The sequence below is a fragment of the Palaemon carinicauda genome, chromosome 42, assembly GCF_036898095.1.
Source record: "Palaemon carinicauda isolate YSFRI2023 chromosome 42, ASM3689809v2, whole genome shotgun sequence".
NCBI lineage: Eukaryota > Metazoa > Arthropoda > Malacostraca > Decapoda > Palaemonidae > Palaemon > Palaemon carinicauda.
In genome coordinates, this window is record NC_090766.1 from 3970256 (window position 1) to 3976255 (window position 6000).

Consider the following 6000-nt stretch of genomic DNA (forward strand, 5'->3'; position numbering starts at 1 on the left):
GAAGAAAATATATTTCTGGAAATGGGGATTTTTTATCAAGAGTTTTAGGGAATTTTACACTAACCCACCTGGCAACACTGTTTACAAGTTTACCCGCCCAATCTTTGTGGAAGTGCTTGACGGACTGACGTAAATTACTCGAAAAAACAGTAAGTTAACTATGATTTATAGTAATTAATAGATTGTATTAACTTACTTTCAGTGTTAAGATCGGGTTTTAAGTGTAATTAATACGGGAAATAAGTAATTTCATGTACTTTTAGTGCAGCCACCTGTAGCTTACGGTAGCGTTGTTAGATTACACTTTACGGGTAAAATAAATAATGATATCTGATTAAATATTGTAATAACTTATAATTAATTGTATTTGGGAGTTTGCCTGCTCATAATTTCAAGGTTGCTATAGTATTTTTATATACAATTTCGTAAAACAAAAATTTTCACCTTGACCCAACCTAAGACATCGTCCTTGCTTATCGGAAGGGGACTAAGGCCCTCTAAATCCCTCCATTTACCTATACAGGATTAAGATTGTGTTCTTTTTCAGGAGCCATTGTAGGGTGCCGGCCAGGTCCGTTTTGAACCATAGAAAATGGGAATATTATTAAGTGGGATGGACTGTGGCCGCCGTTCTAAAAGCGAATTCGTAGAAAACGGGAATATCCAGAACTGTGGCCGTCGTTCTACCTAACCTATGCTAAAAGCCGTATTCTTACCCAGGGGGGCTTCGCCCCCCCGGACCCCCCCACCCTTACACAACAGTTTCCTTGCCTACGAGTACAACGGGAGAAGCTAACTTAAAAAACCCACCTAACCTATGCTAAAAGCCGTGTCCTTACCCGGGGGGGCTGCGCCCCCCCGGACCCCCCCCCCTTACACAACAATAATATTAACTAAGTAGTTATATACTGAAATCCATGAGTACTTACATAATTATAATTCGTAATCGCTGAATTCCGAGTCTTCGGGGTAAGCGCTGACGATCTTCTTTCTGACTTTCGATGGGCGGGAGGGACCGGGAGATATGGATGGACCGGGAGATATGGATGGACCGGGAGATATGGATGGTCCGGGAGAAGTGTGTGCAGCGGCCGTTGTTGATGGGGTATGGCAAGTTTTGAGAGGGTAAACACGATTGATTAATTTCAAGAATGCCTTCAGTTGACACTCTGATCCCTCTAGATATCGCTTGCGAACACAGTAATTTGAAAAATAACTGTCATACATGTGTTTCCGTGTGCCGAAAGCAGGTATGACAGCCCTTTTCAAAACGTGCCACTGCGATTCTATAGAGTTAGTGTGTACACTGCGATCGTCCGGGTTCACAAAGTGAAGGCTATGATTAACTGTGAGATGCTGAAAAAATTGATTCTTTATATCCTTATAAGCCTTTCAACAATCCGAAATAATAGTAGTTTCGGGATGGACGAATTCTACTAATATAGGAATCAACGTCGCAGCCGAACGATGCTCGACAACCTGGAAAAACGTCTCACGTGTTTGCCGATCAATCCCTCCAAACACCCAAACACTGTCGACCGGATCTCCCCGGCCGTACTTCTGTTTGCCAAACTTGCTCTCATCTATCTCCACCACGTGACCAGGACCGCCAATCTTCTTATTGTCTATCAAAAGAATATCGGAACACACGTCCCGGCAAAAGTTGTACCAATCCACGAGAGTATGAGAGGCAAACTTTTTATACGTCTGGCGAATGGTGTATTGGGGAAATTTATAAACGAAACCGCAGACGAGGATAAAAACATCCTGGCACGACAACTGGGATCTTTCAAAAAAACTGCCACGTTTCAAACTAATCTTTTTCCGGCACTTGTGATAATTACACCGCCAAAAGTACGTGTTTTCACCGTTTCTTGATTTGCCGTCGTACTTCTTAGTGACTTCGCCGATATTGCACTTAGAACACACACCGGAAAAATCACCTAACAGGCCTTTGAAATACAAGTAATCACTGAAATTGTTAGTGGCCATGAAACTAAACACTTGAAAAAAAGTAGGGTCGTTAATTTGGTCAAACTTAATTATATCTTCACAAACACGAGATGTAGCACTGGACGACACGGTGACTGCACTAGAAAGAACGAGCGTGCTTCGTGTGAGGTATGGTATGATCGAGATTTTTTAATTCTTGAATTCTGATTGGGCAAAAAAATGCCCTTAGGCTAATCCGCAGGTCAAGTGGGGTCTCATTGGGTCGTTTCAAAAGTACCGCGGCCGCGATTAGTTCGGTAATTTGCCACTACAGCGGTGCTATCGCTATCGTAACGCCAACTACAGCTAGTTTTTTGAACTACGGGAGCGAGAAGATTCGTGGCCGGAGTAAGAACTCGAGGCACATATAAATTTTCAGGTAATTTAGGGTTTTCGGCAAAAAACATAAAATTGTGCGATTAAGCACATATTTAAGATCCGTAGACCATTTCCAAACGATCTTATTCTATACAAGATAACAGTGGGAGCGATAATAAACAAAATATGGGGGGGTGGCCGGCACGCTACAAACTACCCCTTTTTCATCGTACAGTGAAGCATGAATGACATACAGGGAGTTAGTGATGCTATTTATGGTGTAGGGTTTGGTCGGGGTGTATGTACGATAGCGGCCACCTGTATGTATTATGGCTAACTTAGAATACGGCAGTATTTGTGGATTGAAAATGAACATCAACTAACCTAAACTTTCCCCCCTAACCTAACCTACAAGCCGTGTCCTTACCTACTTAACTTACTGGGGGGCTAATGCCCCACTGCTACCCCCCTTACACTGCCGTAATCAAACATACAGCTGGCTGGTATCATTCATACACCCACCCCCAAATTTTTGTCCACCTAAATACTCACCCACTCGGTTAAATTGCATAGCGCAACGTGTACCGCGCACCAGGACAGAAAAGCAATGAAATCATTTTTATTTGCGAGCGAAACAAAGACCAGTAAGTGATTAATTAGCGTTAATTCATTGAACACTTGTAAATATACTTATTAATGTCGGTAAAGACAGATGCAAATAGGAAGAATTCATATTATCCATGTGAGTGGCAGGCCTAATGACTCAACGTTTGGAGCTTTTGTATATCAGCGGCCGGTTCCTCACGTGTTCTTTAAAAGTGGACATCGACTAACCTAAACTTTTCCAACGTTCTACACACATAACCTGATAAGTGGTGCTTCAGTTGTAAGTTACTTGGGGGTCTTTGTATAATGATGGACAGGAACGCATACCTAGAACACCTAGCCTAAACTTCCTTACCTAATTTAACCTACAAGTAGTTCCATTATTTATATACCTAATGGGGTCCAATGCCCCTATGTGACTCCCCTTAGACTGCTGTAATCTTAGCGATAAGGCTGAAAATAAAGTAGTTATGTAGCATGGCTGTCTTCTTATATACACCAGGTTACTTGTTTGTATAGAATAAATGGCCCAACATTTTATATTCTAAACATCATAATTATTTTTTTTCAATATTGGCTAACATTGTAGAGTGTAATTAAAGCTCTTCTTTTATTCATGGTGTTATAAATGATAAGGTTAGGATAGAAAATTATGGTGGTCAACCCACCATTACAGAAAAACTGTTTTTTTTTTGCCAGAAATCATTATCAAAGCCATTCTAAAGACCATAAAATACATTGTATTATTTTTTACAAAACTTTTTTTATTATTATTATTATTAGGGTATTATTATTATTATTATTATTATTATTATTATTATTAGCAGCCAAGCTACAACCTTAGATGGAACAGCAAAATGCTATAAGCCCAAGGGCTCCAACAGGGAAAAATAGCCCAGTGAGGAAAGAAAATAAGGAAATAAATTAATGATCAGAAAAAATTAACAATAAATCATTCTAAAAACAGTAACAACACAAAACAGATATGTCATATATAAACTATAAAAAAACTTATTCTATAATTTTACCATTGTTTTAATCCCTTTCGTCCTGTTGGGCCCTCAAACATTCTCTAACCCTATTGTATACCTATTAACTAGCATATTGGAAAGAACCCCTTCGTGAAACGCAGTTCTTTGCGATTTTGGTGATTGACCCAGTTGATACTGTAATTAATTTGACTTTAGAGTAATACCCTTAATTTTGATGAATTCCGATGTTATAGGGCTCTTAGATTTTAAAATAAGAAATTAGAACACCCCTTATTGAACGTTACATGATGTAAAGAATAATTTTTTTTCTTTTGACTCTGTACAACGATATTGTTGATCATTTTTTACATTACATTATTAGCCTTACACTTGAGACAGTTGTTCATGATGCATATGGAGGTTTTTCTCTTTTTTCGCTGTACAAATACAGTGAGTTAATTTATTTTTTACTTGTGGCTTCATTATTTTCATGAACCACAAAATTGGAGTTGTTTATGTGGATATTCTTTCAGCGACAGCTGGAGGTAGCCATTAGACTTTAATTGGGTGGTGGCAACCCTGCCTAACTGCTTAGTGGGTGGGCAGTAGGTGGCTGAGTGGTAACTGTGGCTTAACACATAAAAATATGCGAAACGAGGATAATGATAGATGTTACTCTGGATCTTTTTTTACAGTCTATATGCAAGAACGGGAGAATGCTTGATGCCTTACAACTCGGATATACGACTGAACACTTCATTTACAAATTCGGTTCCGTGATCTGGAACAATTTTTAGTACTGGATATCTCAATGAAAGTTCTAAGGGCTCTCGCGACTTCCTGTGCGGTTTTATCAAGCAAAGGTTGCACGAACGTGTATCTAAAACAAAAATACATTTTATGCCATGCGTATGAAAAAGGTAATGGGCCTATTAAATCAATATGCACATGTCGCCATTTCTCTTTAACTAAAGGCCAGACTCGGGCTGGAGGTACGTTTAATCTATGGGATCGAAACAGATTACAGAGGTGACACGAGTCTATATATCTCTTTATTGTTTGTTTCATGCCTTTCCAATAACAATTATCAGTAGCTCGTCTAAGAGTGTTTGCTACGCCCATATGACCGGATGCTATTGCCTTACTTACCAAAGGAGTGGGTAATACAGTCGATAAACTAACTCGTTTCTTTTCGAATCAGTTACGTACAAAATGGTCATCCTCTATCACAAATCTGTTAGGAGGGAGCGAGACGTCAGTAGGAAATTCTTCAGTTTCCTTTCTAAGGTAGGCTTTGACTTTACCCCATACAAGATCTTCATTCTGTGCGCTCATTATCTGTCCTACATCCCAGTCACAATCACTCTGAACGTTGTATGCCTCAAGGACAGGTTTATTTTCACGCTGCTCATCCCTTTACCCCCATGGACGTACTGGTACGTCCTTGCAAAAAACTGCCATTTACATTTTTTTTGCATATTTTTAATAACTTAAGAGAAACTTCAGGCATTGTCCAAGAGAATGAGACCAACCTGACCTCTCTATGATGAAAATCAAGGCTATTGGAGCGATTTAAAAAAAATATATTGCAAAATGTGCTTGAAAAAAAACGCCTTGGGGTTAAGGGTTGGAAAGTTCCAAATAGCCTGGGGGTAAAAGGGTTAATATAGTAGAAAAACATTTCTATTAACCTGATCTATTTCATATGAAACCCGACTATTTGTTGACTTTTGTAGCTGGAAATTATAGGCTTGGTATTCAGGTTAGGCCAAAATGTAATGAAATTTAACTAGTCTTGGGTAGTGCCATAGCCTCTGTACCATGGTGTTCCACTGTCCTGGGTTAGAGTTCTCTTGCTTGAGGGTACACTCAGGCACACTATTCTGTCTTATTTCTCTTCCTCTTGTTTTGTTGAAGTTTTTATAGTTTATATAGAAGATATTTCTTTTAATGTAACTCTTCTTATAATACTTTATTTTTCCTTGTTTCCTTTCCTCACTGGGCTATTTTCCCTGTTGGAGCCCCTGGGTTTATAGCATCTTGCTTTTCCTACTAGGGTTATAGCTTAGGAAGTAATAATAATAATAAACAATTCAACTTACAGCTTCTTGGA